We start from the raw sequence: 15,640 nt of genomic DNA on the forward strand, positions 1-15,640 counted from the left end.
TGTTTTACTAAAATAAGCGTAATCAACACAATCTCACGGCAATTCGTAACTTTTTCATTTAGTGGCTAATTCGTATGAATTCGTACGATCTAATTCGTACAATTTAGTACGATTTGCTTATCCCCCAATGACGGTTGGGGTTAGAGGTGGGGTCAGGTGCCACGCCTCCTTTTTAAAATCGTACCATTTTGTACGACTAAACTCGTACGAATTCGTACGAATTAGCCACTAAACTGGCAAAACGTAAAATACTTACATTTTCTCGTGAGATCAGGCTGGCGTAATCTAGAGGCCTTTGCCTTTCATATACGCCACTTCTGATAGCAAATGATCAACTAGAAGTCAAGTTATTATTTGTCAGGTGTTTTTTTTTTCAGATGGCACTTAAAAGGTTTTTGCATCTGAACTTTTCATTTTCAGATATTGAGGAAAAAAATGTTAATTTTGTTAATAGCTTTGTTTCCATCCACCTATTTTTAAGCACATTTTGGATTATCACACATTTACCGAATAAAGTCTTGTATGCACATTTAAAAAGTCACGTGATTTTGTTATGAGATCATGTAATAATAAAAATAATTAATGGATAAACCAGAGGGCCAACCACTTTGTAAAACATCTGAAATGTTGTTTTGGACATTCATTACTTAAAGGTGCAGTAGGTGATTGTCTTCAGAAACATTGTTTTAGAGATCTGCGCGGGACTACATTTTGAATCCCGCTCCCGCACCCGCACCCGCCGTTTATATTAAGAATTTATTGTCCCGCTGCCCGACCCGCCCCGTTTTCTGGCCGCCACGCCTGATCCCGCTAAAGAGCAGGGGAGAACAAAACCGAAAATCCCCCAGCTATACAGTCCAGACAGCCACGCTGTCTGTATAAACACACACACACACACTGCACCAAGCACACACACACAGACAAATCTCTCTCTCTCTCATACGCGCGCGCGCGCACTAACACACACACAAGCACCAAGCAGACACACAGGCGTTTGCTGTTATATTAACTCAAAGGCTTTTAATACCATGTATCAAGTACCAATGTAATACCAAAAGGTTTTATATAAGGGTATATAAATACTGAGTCGCGCCAGCTCCGGGCCGCAGCGCACATTACTCTCGAGCCGATTTCGGCGCGGATGTGGCAGCGTCGGCTCGCTTACGGCCACCGCATCTGGCCCGATTGATTCGGGCCGGAATCGGGCAGTGAGTCCACAAGCATCCGGAGTCCGGCAGCCGGAGCCGGGCTGAGTAGTAAGTCTCCGGCAGGCGAGAATCTAGCCGGAACTGGCCCGAGTGTATTTTGCTATCTGGGAAAGCTCCCTCTCTCTCATTCGTGCGCACTAACATACACACACACACTCTCTCTCTCTCTCTCTCTCTCTGTCTCTCTCTCTCTCTCTCTCTCTCTCATTCGCATAGCAATATCCGCGATATTGCTAGACAGCCCGCTCCCGTCCCAAATTAAACCCGTTACCGACCGCTCCCGCGATTTATTCGGAAATTTAATTCCGCGCCGCAGAAATCTGGTCGGGTCCTGCAGCGCCCGCGGTACAGCCGCGGGAATGCAGACCTCTACATTGTTTGTTGTGCTGGTTGAAAGTCTCTTCACAGTCCAATAGTAATGATTAAAGTAAATGTCCTAATTGTTTTTATTTGTATTTTTATATTCAGGGTGAGGCATAAAACTTAAAAATGTTCATCTATTTAAATATTGCCAGGCCAACATCAGCCATAATTCTGATAAGTAGCTCAAACTGTCTGTCAACAAATGTAGATTTGGACTTCTGCGCTTCTCTGTTCACACATATCCGATTTTAGAGAGCGTGCATGCCTGCATAAGCACAGCACGTTCACAACACGTGCACACAAGACAATCACCGACGCGGTACAATCGAATGCTGAATTGAAACTTTTTAAAATCCTAAATGGATATTAGAGTTAGTTTTGCACGCTGAAGGAAAGACAACACCATGGCTAAAGTATTTCTGTTAGACAGGTAATGATTTAAAACTCTTTTAGTCCCCCTAAGCTGATGTAGTTTGTATTGTTATGACTGGGTTATATGCACAGAAGTGTCGTTCAGCCTCTGAAATCTCCTGGTAAAAGATCGATGTATTTTCAGTTTCATAAGAGACCTTTTACAGCATCGATAATGTCGATTTTTATTTAGTTTAACAACAAAACATCAGTAAATAACGATATACCCCTAGCCTGCTCTGCCCCTAGCTGAAGTTTTATATTCACATTGGTTCATTTTTTCGTTTGCGATTTCAAGAGCCATAGCTTTGAAACACAGTCCCTTCCCTATCGTCCTATATAATATGCTAACCGGTCAGCATTTTGGCAGATCACCTACTGCACCTTTAATAAGTAAAATGCAGTAAATAAGTATAAATTCAAGTAAATGACGCAGCTTCTCCTACAGCAGCAAATTCTATTTTTTTTTTTTTTGGATATTTGGTGACAGTTTATCAGGAAGTCATGATTTGGTTCTCTTTGACTCGTTGGATGGAAGTGCTGCTTTTTTCGCAAATTTTTTGATGCGATATTCCAATTTTGCGCATATATTTAATGTGCATCATTGGATAAAAACATAGCTAGTGAGGAATCCTTATGTCATTTATTTGTTGATTCATTTTTGAAAGATTGTTTTACAACTCATTTTGCTGAAATTAATATGTTGATGACATTAAATGCAAAAAATAAATGATTTGATAATTTGTACATGATGATAAATTGCACAATTATTTTCAATTTTATAATTTTAAATGGTAAATTCTTTATACACAAATGCAGACTTTCATATTCACTCCCCTTATATAGGGTATTTGTTAACAAACTTATTCTTTTAATGAAGTCTTGAAAAGGTTATATCTGTTTTAAGTTATGAATCTGTATTTGGCATCTTGTGAATGTCTTCTGTTATTTTAATTTTCAAATATCTTTGGAACTTGATTTTGTTGTCTTTTTTTCTGCAATTGTCATTTACAAATGCAAAATAAAAATTTATAAATAAAACAAAAACCACTTGTTAGGTACAGTGTATTTATGTATTGTGGTTGTACTGCATTGTAAACATGGTAGCGGTTTATTTTACAGTATCCCTGTTGAACAGCGGTTAAATTTGCATAATTACAGTAGATGCATTTAACTGTAATGTAAACTGTAATGGTAACCCTGCAGAATAGATAACCATTTAAAAGCAAGGTGTAACAAACACTTTTGATCATGTTGAGATGAGATTTGGTTAAGGTTTGGTGGGTGGGTTTAAGAACGAATAACTTTATCATCCGGTTAAGTGGTATTTGGGGTTGGTTACATTTGGGGGAAGGTTTAGTGGAATCGGTGGGTTTAAAGTTTTGTAAAGTTTAAAGACTGGTTTAGTGGTGTGGGTAACTTAAGTTTAGCTAGTGGGGTTTTGTGGTATGCATAGGCTCAAGTGTTGGTCAAGGAATGATTCAATGGTGTGGGTAGGTTTAAGGCTTACTTAAGAACTGATTTAGTAGTATGGGTAACTTAAAGAGTTAGTTAAGGACCGATTAAGGGGTGTGGGTAGGCTTAAGGACTGGTTAAAGACTGATTAAGTGTAGGCTTAAGGCTTAGTTAAGGACTGATTTAGTGGTATAGGTAATGGTTAGTTAAGGACTGGTTAAGTGGTATAGCTAGGTTTAAAGTTTAGTTACTGACTGATTAAATGCTATGGGTACGTTTAAGGCTTAATTAAAGACTGATTCAGTGGTATGGGTAGGTTTAAGGCTTATTTAAGGACTGATTAAGTGGTATGGATAGGTTTAAGGGTTAAGGACAGATTAAGTGGTATGGTTAAGTTTAACACTTAGTTAGGGACTGGTGTAGTGGTATGGTTAGGTTTAAGGGTTAGTTTTGAACTGATTTTGTGGTATGGATAGTTTGAAAGGTTAGTTAAGGACCAATTAGGGGTGTGGTTAAGTTTAAGGGTTAGTTAAGGACTGATTAAGGGGTATGGGTAAGTTTAAAAGTTTATTAAGGACTGATTAAGGGGTATAGGTAAGTTTAACGCTTGGTTAGGGGCTGATTTAGTGGTATGGGTAGGTTTAAGGGTTAGTTATGAACTGATTTTGTGGTATGGATAGTTTGAAAGGTTAGTTAAGGACTAATTAAAGGGTGTGGTTAGGTTTAAGGGGTAGTTAAGGACTGATTAAGGGGTATGGGTAAGTTCAAAAGTTGATTAAGGACTGATTAAGGGGTATAGGTAAGTTTAACGCTTGGTTAGGGGCTGATTTAGTGGTATGGGTAGGTTTAAGGGTTAGTTAAGAACTGATTTTGTGGTATGGATAGTTTGAAAGGCTAGTTAAGGACTAATTAAGGGGTGTGGTTAAGTTTAAGGGTTAGTTTAGGACTGATTAAGGGGTATAGATAAGTGTAAAAGTTGATTAAGACTGATTAAGAGGTATGGGTAAGTTTAACGCTTGGTTAGGGACTGATTTAATGGTATGGTTAAGTTGAAGGATTAGTTAAGGACTGATTTTTTCTAGTATAGATAGGTTTAAATCTTAGTTAAAGACTGATTAAGTGGTATTGGTAGGCTTAAGGCTTAGTTAAGGGCTGATTAGTGGTATAGGTAAGGATTAGTTAAGGACTGATTTAGTGGTATGAGTAGGTTTAAGGCTTAGTAAAGAACTGATTAAGTGGTATGGGTAGGTTTAAGGGTTAAGGAGTGATTAAGTACTATGGGTAAGTTTAAGGCTTGATTAGGGATTGATTTAGTGATATGGTTTAGAGGTCTGTCAAGGACCAATTCAGTGATAAGTTTATCTTGTACTAACATTCCGTTCTGATATCAGTAAAAACAAAACAGATAAAAGTGGGACAGTTCAAAATTGTAAAGGGGGCTTTCCCATTAACTTTTTACTCACAAATACAACAAAACCATTTGCATTTCTAAAACAAAGAAACATAATGGGATCCACTTTCTTCTCAGCCTGGTGAACTTTATGTAGAAATGTCACAGAAATCAGAACTGAAACTCAGAAAAAAAATTCCTGTCTGTATGTTTGTTTGTTTTTCATCTTCATGTAATCAGTAGCTCGTCAAATTCAAAGTTCAAAAACTTTTCGCAAATCTATTCCATTGCTTGTCATAAAAAAATTTGCTGATTTTTGAACTGAAAATAATTTTAAATTGTGTTCAAATAAAGTGCTTAACGTAAGCACTAAAATGAAGATGAATTTCCTAGTTTCTGACTCATCAGTCTCAACCGATTATACAGATAACAAATCTCTAAACATCTTAACATTAGATCAGTTTTGGAGTATTAATCTAATTTGTTTACATTACTCTTGCGTTATCAAGGCAACAACACATTTGTGTGAACAATGAGTCCTGTTATGAGGGCCATCATAGAAAATGAAACTGTATTCATGCAGACTGGCCCAGATCTGCACAGAAATTAAGCAAAAGAGAACCCGATAGTGGAAACTGGCTTAGTTCTCTCATCTTCATTCAGGTTTGGGTTGGGAAGAAAACAGTTTTAAGTGGACAATGGGTAAACAAAGAGTAAATAAACAGCGAGAGCAATCTAGTGCGGGATTAAAAACCCTATCTACCCTAAAATCTAGTCTGTAAATCCTCTTCTGTATGGGATGGCATCTGGGTCTGGACCTGAATTGTGGTTTGCCTGTTAGTGACCTGAGATTGTCGTAAACAATGACATAGTCACGTAATTGGTTGGTTAACCTGTCAATCATACAGCATCATGGGCAGTTCTTAATCATTCAAATCGGCCCAAGGGGCTACATGAGACTAGTTAAAGCTTGATGGTATGGTAGGTAAACGGTTGGCTTGAGTGTTGGTTGAAGACTGATTTAGTGATATATGTAGGCTTAAAGATTGGCTGAGGACTGATTTAGTGGTATATGCAGGCTTGATTTAAGGACTGATTTAGTTGTAGGGCTAGGTTGAAGGGTCTGCTGTTTATGGATGGGTTTGAGGGTATGTGTAATTTTTAGGGGAGCTTTAATGGTTGGTTAATGTAAACAGATTTACTAATACGGTAGTGACTGTATAGGTTTAGGGGTTTGATGAGTTTAAGCATCTGGCTTTGTGGTATGGGTTTAGGTAAAGGGTTGGTTTAGGTCAGAAATGGGTTTAGTGGTATGGGGAATTGGTATAGGTTTATGGGTTGGTTAGGATTATGAACAGGATAAGTGATATTGGTAAAGGTTAGAGACAGGATTATTGATATGGATGTTATGGGTAACTGAAACTAGTTGGTTAAAGGTACTGTATACACGTTTTTGACTCTTCTAAAGCATAACAATACTATAATATGTTTGCATATGTTTAAGAAACATGCTAAGTGAACATTCTTGTTTATCTGAAAAACATCTGAAGTCAGATATTCTGCTTTTAAAATGTGCATTCCCTGTTAGAACGTACAGTTGAAACCAGAAGTTCACATACACTCTAAAAAACATAACCAATTTTTTTATTTTTATTTTCTGATGGTAAATCATACTAAACGTTTAGTATTTTAGGTCCGTTAGGATTACCTAAATGATTTACATTTGCTAAATGTCAGAATAATGAGGGATTTTTTTTTAGATATTTTTATCAAATTCTAGACAGTCAAAAGTTTACACACATGTTCTTGGTATTTTCTTAGCTTTGCTTTTAAACTGTATAACTTTGGTCGATTGTTTTGGTTATCCTTGCACAAGCTTCTCACAATAGTTTGAAGGAATTTTGACCCATTCCTCCGGACAGAATTGGTGTAAGTAGGCTGTCTTGCTCGCACAAGTTTTTTCAAGTCTGCAGACAAATTTTCTATAGAATTGAGATCAGGGCTTTGTGATGGCCACTCTAAAACATTCACTCTGTTGTCCTTAAAGCACATTTTTACTAATTTGGCAGTATGCTTAGGGTCATGGTCTGTTTGGAAGACCCATTTGTGGCCAAGTTTTCATTTCCTGGCTGATGTCTCGAGATGTCACTTCAGTATTTCTACATAATGTTCTCTCTTCATGATGTCATCTATGCTGTGAAATGGACCAGTCACTCCTGCAGCAAAACAGACCCACAACATGATGCTGCCGCCCCATACTTCACAGTTGGGATGGTGTTCCTAGGTTTGTAAGCTTTTCCCTCGGTCCTCCAAATGTAACACTGGTCATTATGGCCAAACAGTTCAATCTTAGCTCCATCAGACCAAAAATTAGTCTTTTCCCAGTGTAATTTAGCAAATTGTAATCTGGCTTTTTTATTGATTCTGGCTTGTTGATTTTCCCATGTTGTCACTCAAGGAAGCCGTGTGTTTGAGGTTTCCTCAAATACTGTTCTACACTTGTGCCTCCAATTAACTCAAATGTTGTCAATTAGCCAATCAGAAACTTCCAAAACCCTGACACCATCATCTGAGCTTTTTCAGAGGCATAATAATCTTATTGTATGTCAACTTGACTTTATTCATTATTCTGCTATTAAGCATAAGAGAAACAATCCTAACTTACCTAAAAGTAGTCGCATTAACATCTGACTTTTTTAAATGGTTATGTGCTTTTTTATACAGTGTATGTAAACATCTGGTTTCAACTGTATGTCTTTGTTTTGGTCTCTAAAACCAGCCCACTGCCAGTTTATCCAGTTATATTTCAACATCTTGGTGGAAAACAGCATATTTCTTTTTAGGTATGAAGTCTCTCGAAGTATGCATCTGCAGCCTCAAAATAGTCTTTATTTCAAAGCAAACACAAGATTATTTTGCTTACCCTATTGACATTATTTTACCTAATTATTACTTTTTAGGGAAAAATATCTTTATTTCTAAAATCAAGACAATAAATTTTGCTTGCCTTGGAAATAGTTCTTGATTTTAGCTCTTTCTTTGGAAGAAAATAAAGCTTTTTTTTTGCAGTATAGTAATTAAACAAACCTAAAGTGAAATTCCCGGGAATGATTTGTTCATCACCATCAGTGTGTCATTAATGCAGAAATGTCCTCTCTCTGCCTCGTCACCATGATCTCTGGAAATCTTTGCTTTTCCTCTCAGTTCTGCTTTCCTCCTCTGCAGATTCTCAAGTAAAGGGAGGTGATCTGACACATGCTGGGCTATTTGTAAACTACCCGTTGATCTTTTCTATGAAAACAGCAGCGCAGTCTTATCAGAACTTTTATGAGCTCAAGCATAAGCTGCACTCCTAGACATTGATTTAACTGAAGCTCCGATTTTTCTTTACTGTAAAACAGTCAGCGTGTGTAATCATGTCTACTTTTATTTCCTTCTCAAAGGGCTCTCTATATATAAACACCATTGTTTTGGGAAGTTTTTGTTATATTCCAAGACACACAGATGCATGCATATACACTCACCAGCCACTTTATTAGGTGACCCTTATTAGTACCGGGTTGGACCCCCTTTTACCTTCAGAACTGCCTTAATTCTTCGTGGCATGGATTCAGCAAGGTACTGGAAATATTCCTTGGAGATTTTGGTCCATATTGACTTGATAGCATAGTTGATAGATAGTTGCTGCAAATTTGTCAGCTGCACATCCATGTGAATGTGAATCTTCCGTTTCCCTACATCCCAAAAGTGCTCTTTTGAATTGAGATCTCATGACTGTGGAGGTCATTTGTGTACGGTGAACTCATTGTCATGTTTAAGAAAGAACATGACAATGAGTTCGGAGATGATTCTCGGTTTATGACATGACGCGTTATCCTGCTAGAAATGCCTTAAGGCATTGAGTTGCTGCCCTGTAATTGGCTGATTAGAAATTTTCGTGAATGAGTAGCTGGATAGGTGTACCTAATTAAGTGGCCACTGAGTGTATATACTAGGACGTATTTCCACATGTATTGCATGTATACGTAAATATAGTTTGTCAACTTTACTTTGATGCGCACGTTTATTAATATGCTTACATAATACATAAAACAAAATAAAGATTAAACTAACAAAACCATTAACAGAAATCTAGACAAAGCAGAAGGCTACACAGTAAAAATAATAATAATAATAATTAAAGTGTAATTATTTAATAAATTAAATAATTAATTGGCGCTATGAATGTGACTGTGCATTTTAAGGCAGGTCAGACAATGCATGCCTGAGTTACAACAACTTCCTGTTTCGTGGCGAATCGTCAAATTTTGAGAGGCTGCCACGGACACGCCCTTCGACGAAAACTCTAGATCTTAAAATCGGCAAGGCCTTTAGATGACAAAACCCAATTTTGGTGTTGATCTGATGAAATCCCTAGGAGGAGTTTGTTATAATACAACGCCTGGAAATGGCAAAAAAGAATTCGTAGAATTTTTATAGGTGGCGCTGTCGAGTCATTTTGTCACGCCTACTTCCTAATCCTTTATCAAATGTAAATTTTCGCCACTTCCGGGGTGTGTGCAAAGTTTTGTAAGGTGTCGGGCACGTTTAGACCCTCAAAATCGTGACTCATTCCGGAACGGAACAATAATAATTAACAGAGCAATTCCGATAGGGTCTACGCACCGTTTCAGTCCCTAATAAAATAATTGACTTGACTTAAAATTGTAATGGGGCACAGCTTTTTTGTTGTTGTTGAGTACTTGGGTTAAAAGTTGAATCAACTCAACAACAAAAAAAGCTGAGCAGCAAAGTTGACTTACAATTTTAAGTTGAGTAGTACTGATTCACACGTCATTTACTGTATTCTGAAACTTTTTTAATATAAACAGAAATTTCCATTTAGAATGCACGGAAAGACAAAAAAAAGAACGAAAAATGCACTGTTTTCCTGCTAAGACATTTTCCGTTTATTTTACAGACATTTCAGCTAGCCATAAAACACAATGCAGTGCAGATAATAATAATTAAAATAATTAATATGGAAATTAATTATTGAAATTGCACTGTGGATTTGTTGTTTAACAGCTTTAAATTGAAAACATCACTTTCTGGATAAACTGGTTTAACCACAGCTGGGTCAGTTGGCATTTCTGTGTGGAATTTGCATGTTCTCCCGTGTCCGCGTGCGTGGGTTACCCCCGGGTGCTTCGGGTTCCCCCACATTGTACATTACACTGTATAGATTTGTGAGGCAATATACTGTATATTGTTTACCCATAGTGTTTACATGGTCAAACAGCAAGTAATACAACAGGCATTTAGTTTAGGCTAGCTTTTGCAGATGGACATTGCTTTACAATGCCCTTGATGGGTGAGAGGGGGAGTGTCCTTTTCCTCTCAAGATGTGAATTATTCATGACCATGGTCACTCACGCATAGAGCTGAGATCACCCAAAACAAACTTAACAAATTGTCATTGTAATGCTTTCTTTGAGAGAACAGAATATTTTTACTATCTCATAGTTCTTGTGATATTTGGTGTCTTGCTTTAGAAACTGCATATTTGGTCACTCCACCAGTTTTCTATTGGATTGAGGTCTGGGTATTGGGCTGGCCACTCCATTCTCAATGCATTCTGCCTGAATATTAATTGTGTTTCTGATTACTATTTTTAAAAATACTGCTGTTAAATAAATATTAAATGATGCATGTCATTTATTTACTTAATATGATATGACTAGATTACATCATATCCAGTATGCAGTTTGATGGTTTACTGTATGTCATTTGGATGAAGGAACTTTATTTCCTTATTTGAACCAAATAAATTGGATAAGAATTCCCAATCAGCCGTTATACCTCTGTTAGCAATGCCTGCAATCTTTGATTTATCGCATCATTACTGAATTTGCTTTGCAATCAAGATGAGCGAAACGTTTTACTGTGGAATCCGATAAGCGTTTTCACTTCTGTTTTGATAAGATGGCAGTGACGTTTTTCTGCATGCCATCTGTGTTTCTTTATGATTCATATCAGGGGAAACCTCTCCATGTTCAATAAATAAAAGAGCCGCGTGTGTTTTGATGAGACGGTGCTGTTGTGTGTATATAGAGTGCATCACAATGACTTGGAAAAGAAAACACACCTACTGTACACCAGCGCTCCGCTAATTGTCTGATGATTCCACACAGGGGCGCAACTGCACATTTACTGATGGGTATGCGGCTTCAACTTTTGCGCGCCCCCTTCAATCCAACTATATTTTTAACAGGCAAGTGATAAAATGTGGAAAAAGTTTCCATCAATAAATTAAAGATATTTTTTCATAAAGATATCAATATGCTTCAAAAAATACAGTTTCAAAGTTCTGAACACAACTGAAATAGTATGAAGTAGTAAAAGGTATAATTACATTAAGCATGTTAAGTCGCAAAGAAATGCATCTCATACCAGCCCAAATTTCTTCTCAATTTAATTTCCCCTCACTAAATGATTATAGCACCTTGACTAGCCTTGCTTTTAGACTTTTTGTACTACATTTGTCAAAACAAAATGATAGACATGGGAGACCTAAAGGGCAAAAAAACATTGCAATTACTTCTCACATGCATACTGTGAGAAGTGTAAGGTCTGTCTTTGCAAGAACAATTGACTGAAACTGCTAAAAGTTAAATAAAAAATACTGTCAAATGTTTAGTGTAAAAAAACAACAACAAAAAAAACAAACAAATGTTCTTTTTAATTGAAATGTTATAACTTTGTTTGTAGCTAAAATTAAAAAAGTTTTGAGCTAAGAAGTTACCAAAAGGCCTGATGAATCAATATGACACATAATAAATTCATAAAAACATGTACATGGTATGAAAAATGGGGGTGGGAGGTTAAATGATTTTTTAATTTAATAAAATACAATATTATACGCGTATAAAATGCTAAATAAACATTTTTAACATATATATATATATATATATATATATATATATATATATATATATATATATATATATATATATATATATATATATATATATATATATTATTTGAAGCTTTTAATATGGATAATTTCAAAAATAGTTTTGGCACAATGGCGCCCCCCATGTGTGGCGCCCTTATGCGCCGCATATACTGCATACCCCCTTTTTGCGCCACTGATTCCACATAATTGTTTCGCTAGACAGTATTTGGACATGATAATACCGCTGGTCTTTACTGTAAGGAAAGTTTTCCTCGTTTGTGTTTGGAAAAGAAGCCGTTGTAAATTTGTTTAAGGCAAAAAAAAAAAGTTGTATTTGCTTAGCAAATGATGAAGATAGATATACGCTGTAAAGTGTTGTCATTAATTTAGGATTAATAATGTATGACTGATGAACGCTGTGTTGTGAGCTGATCTTGTAAATCTTGCCAAGCTGTGACACTGTAAAAAAAACACACACACACACACACACTGAAGAGGCCATGACTAAGCGTGTGTGACTTCTACAGTCTTTTTTTGTGTGTGTGCATCTGTCAGTGTGTCTGTGCATGTACACCCAGCGGCCACTTTATTAGGTATACCTGTCCAACAGCTCGTTAACGCAAATTTCTAATCAGCCAATCACAAGCCAGCAACTCAACGCATTTAGGCATGGTCAAGACAATCTGCTGCAGTTCAAAGCGAGCATCAGAATGGGGAAGAACGGTGATTTAAGTGACTTTGAACGTGGCATGGTTGTTGGTGCCAGACGGGCTGGTCTGAGTATTTCAGAAACTGCTGATCTACTGGGATTTTCACGCACAACCATCTCTAGGGTTTACAGAGAATGGTCTTAAAAAGAGAAAATATCCAGCGAGCGGCAGTTCTGTGGGCGCAAATGCCTTGTTGATGTCAGAGGTCAGAGGAGAATGGCCAGACTGGTTCCAGCTGATGTAAAGGCAAAGTATTTCAAATAACCACTCGCTACAACCGAGGTCTGCAGAAGAGCATCTCTGAATGCACAACACAACCAACCTAACAAATCTGCAGCAACTCCGTGATGCTATCATGTAAATATGAACCAAAATATCTGTGGAATACTTAATAATGACACCTGAAAGTAAATGAAATCAGCTTGTGTTTGTTACTGAATGGTGTCTGAACAAGTAAATGTGTTTTCATTGAGGGTTGAGTTTATCTAGAACACACAGTGAATAGTGTATAAACTGTATTATGTCCACATAAAGCATGGATATTTAGAGGATGAGCGTGTACTCATGTTGAGATAATCTGGAGTGAAAACTCTAGGGGATTTCCTGAGTTGTATAAACAGTGTTAGAGTTACTGTAGAGGTCAAAGTGTTTGTGACGAGAATATAACTTGATGAAACATTTCCTTGTACAGTATCCACACTGCCTGACATAAGTCTTGTCGTTGATCCCAGTTAAGAGTAAATAATCTAGCTCCTGTTTATCTAACCAACCTTCTGTCTCGCTACAATCCAGCTCGCTCTTTAAGATCTCAAAACTCAGGGCTTCTGGTAGTGCCTAGAATAGCAAAATCGAGTGAAGGAGGTCGAGCCTTCTCTTTCATGGCTCCTACACTCTGAAATAACCTTCCTGATAACGTCCGAGGCTCAGACACACTCTCCCAGTTCAAAACTAGATTAAAGACCTGTCTGTTTAGTAAAGCATACACTCAATGCATCACCTAGCGGGTTCCACACAGGCTTCTGCATCTTGCTTATATACACTATGAACAGCAGCTACGCTAATTATTCTCTTTATTCTCTATTTTCACCTAGGGATACTCATCCCGAGGTCCTCAGATTATGCGACGTCACTGATTGGATCCAAGACTAGCGACGAGATGATCCCAAGGTTTCCATATACGGGACCAGGCCATATCCTGAGCTGCTGCTGCGCTGATGGTCATGGGAAGTGGAGAACATGAGACTGATTCCAGCGACGCTCCAGGGACAGACGAGTCTTCGCTGAGCCCATCTTCCAGCCCACCGCGGTGACTGAAGCTCTGCACAAGACTTTTGGCCATCTGAGAAATTAAAATTGTCGTGCCCAACTGAGTCTGGTTCTCTCAAGGTTTTTTTCTTCACTCCTATCAGGTGAAGTTTTTTTTTTCCCTCTCCGCTGTCGCCACTGGCTCGCATGGTTCAGGATTGGTAGAGCTACGCATCGATGAATTGCTCTTCAGTGTTTGAACTCTCAGTAATGATTAAATCACACTGAACTGAGCTAAACTGAACTGAACTGAACTTAAACACTAAAACACTGAACTACACTGTTCCAGTTACTATGACCATCTATGTGAAGCTGCTTTGACACTATCTACATTGTAAAAGCGCTATACAAATAAAGCTGAATTGAATTGAATTGAATTAAGAGCAACAAATAATAACGACTTCTTGTTGATCATTTGGAAAAGTGGCAGAAGGTGGATTTTTCCGATCTTTTTTTCATCTGCTGAACTGAATCCCAATCACAAATATGGCATAAGAACCCTCATGGACATTGGAACCCTCATGGACACAAGATTCTCACAGAAATCAGTCAAGTTTGGTGAAGGAAAAATCATGGTTTGGGGATACATTCAGTATGGGGGCGTGCGAGAGCTCTGCAGAGTGGATGGCAACATCAACAGCCTGAGGTCATCAAGACATTTGTGCTGCACATTACATTACAAACCACAGGAGAGGGCAAATTCTTCAGCAGGATAGCGCTCCTCATACTTCAGCCTCCACATCTAAGTTCCTGAAAGCAAAGAAGGTCAAGCTTCTGACACGCTCTGAAAGCGTTTGTGCCCTGCGTTTTGCGCTCTGCGCATGGACCGTCAAAATAGAGCCCTATATGTTAAATACCAACACAATCTCACGGCAATTCGTAACTTTTTCATTTAGTGGCTAATTCGTATGAATTCGTACGATCTAATTCGTACAATTTAGTACGATTTGCTTTTCCCCCAATGACGGTTGGGGTTAGAGGTGGGGTTAGGTGCCACGCCTCCTTTTTAAAATCGTATCATTTCGTACGACTGAAATCGTACGAATTCGTACGAATTAGCCACTAAACTGGCAAAACGTAAAATACTTACGTTTTCTCGTGAGATCAGGCTGTAAATACTGTATATATGAAGATATATAACTTTATTGAACGTATTTGATCGTAATAATCTAGGAAAAGTCTGTAAAAGAACAGTGTTTTTCTGTAAACGTTTTAATGAAAATATCTGTAGATTTATTATTTTATGCACTTCATTTCAACAAAAAAATTTTACCGTAATTTTATGGTTTTTGTTTGGCAGCCGTAGATGCCAGTCATTTGACCTTTTATTTACGATTCTTTTCTAACAGTGCACTCATTTAAGATGGCCTTTAATACTTAATTTTATCTGCGCTAATGCTGTGTATAGTTTATTATTTCTCTTGTTGATTGTACAGTGTTCTTGAGTTGCTAGAAAGGAGCCTTTAAATAAAATGTATTATTATTATTAAGCACCAGAAGTGCACCATTTTTAATTAATTTGAATATATTTTGGCTAATGTTGATATCCAGGAATTTTTAAAATGTACTTTTTTTTACTAAAAAGGGTAGAAAAATTCTGAAGAATTCATTATTATTGTTATTATTATTATTATTATTATTATTATTATTATTATTAAGCACCAGAAGTGCACCATTTTTAATTAATTTGAATATATTTTGGATAATGTTGATATCCAGGAATTTTCAAAATGTACTTTTTTTACCAAAGAGGCTAGAAAATTTCTGAATAATTGATTATTATTATTATTTATTTATTTATTTATTTATTTATTTTAATGGCTAAATTGTGATTGAGGACAGTTGAATGTTCTGGCCAGTT

At 37.2% G+C, this 15,640-nt stretch overlaps 1 long non-coding RNA gene across 1 annotated transcript; it reads right to left on the bottom strand.

Moving 5' to 3' along the window:
* Positions 1–9,314: 9,314 nt before the first annotated feature.
* Positions 9,315–15,143, bottom strand: LOC147846098 (uncharacterized). The gene is made up of 3 exons (XR_015481415.1): positions 14,168–15,143; positions 11,959–13,220; positions 9,315–10,983 (listed from the first exon to the last, which is right to left on the bottom strand). It is a non-coding gene; the product is annotated as an uncharacterized LOC147846098 (long non-coding RNA).
* Positions 15,144–15,640: the final 497 nt, after the last annotated feature.

This window comes from Danio rerio, chromosome 3, assembly GCF_052040795.2.
Source record: "Danio rerio strain M-AB ecotype USA chromosome 3, GRCz13ab, whole genome shotgun sequence".
Taxonomy (NCBI): Eukaryota; Metazoa; Chordata; class Actinopteri; order Cypriniformes; family Danionidae; genus Danio; species Danio rerio.